Raw genomic sequence first — 844 nt, 5'->3', positions numbered from 1 at the left:
CTCCAAACTCGTTTCTTTTATTTCTCTGCAGTATGATTTGAACTGATATTCAGAGAGTGTAGAATGATTCGATTGATTATTTTGCGATAATTTACGATGGAAAACAGAGAAGAGAATAAGAAGATGTAAGAAAGATGATCGAAGGTATAAATTAGAAAGTTGCATTACAGAAGGTAGAAAATAAAATAGAGATAATGAAAGAAAGAAGAAAAAATATAATAGACAGAAGAGTAATAAATGAAAAAGTTTACAAAGGCGCAATCAAGCTAACGAAGAGAACAACTCAACCCTGTGCACAATTCGGACAATCATCACCATCGCGCACGCACGACGTCATATGGCCAGAGCACCAGTCGGTACTGCATGCCGTCGTAGATTACCCAATCTAGTGAAACAGAAATAAACATAATTTCGCGATATAGGTAGTTGACAAAATGTTTACTTAAGGTTTTGCAGAATACTACGTCATGGACTGACTGACTGTTGACGATTGCAATACTGCCTATGATCGCATAACTGTCCCATATGAATAGGAAACCCAGCAAAGATGGGACTGATATGCGATCATAGGCAGAATAAGTAGATTCACTCGATGTTGAGCAGCAGGAGACGTCACGTATATTGACTCTTCACTAGGAAGGACTGTGTTACTCTTTTGGGTTTTCGAACAATAATAGGCCCTTATCAGCAGAGTGGCCTCCACTCACTCCAAATCGATTGACAATGCAACGTAGTGTAAACACACTAGCAGTGATAAGCTCGAAACTAGTTCACATTTTTTGATCAGGTTAATAATCACGAATTTCAATGTCGTACACCATGGTACAAAAGTAGAGGGCACTTA

The sequence above is a fragment of the Aedes albopictus genome, chromosome 2 (assembly GCF_035046485.1).
Source record: "Aedes albopictus strain Foshan chromosome 2, AalbF5, whole genome shotgun sequence".
NCBI classification, from domain to species: domain Eukaryota; kingdom Metazoa; phylum Arthropoda; class Insecta; order Diptera; family Culicidae; genus Aedes; species Aedes albopictus.
The sequence above is the reverse complement of the archived record's forward strand: the minus strand, read 5'-3'. Positions refer to the sequence as shown.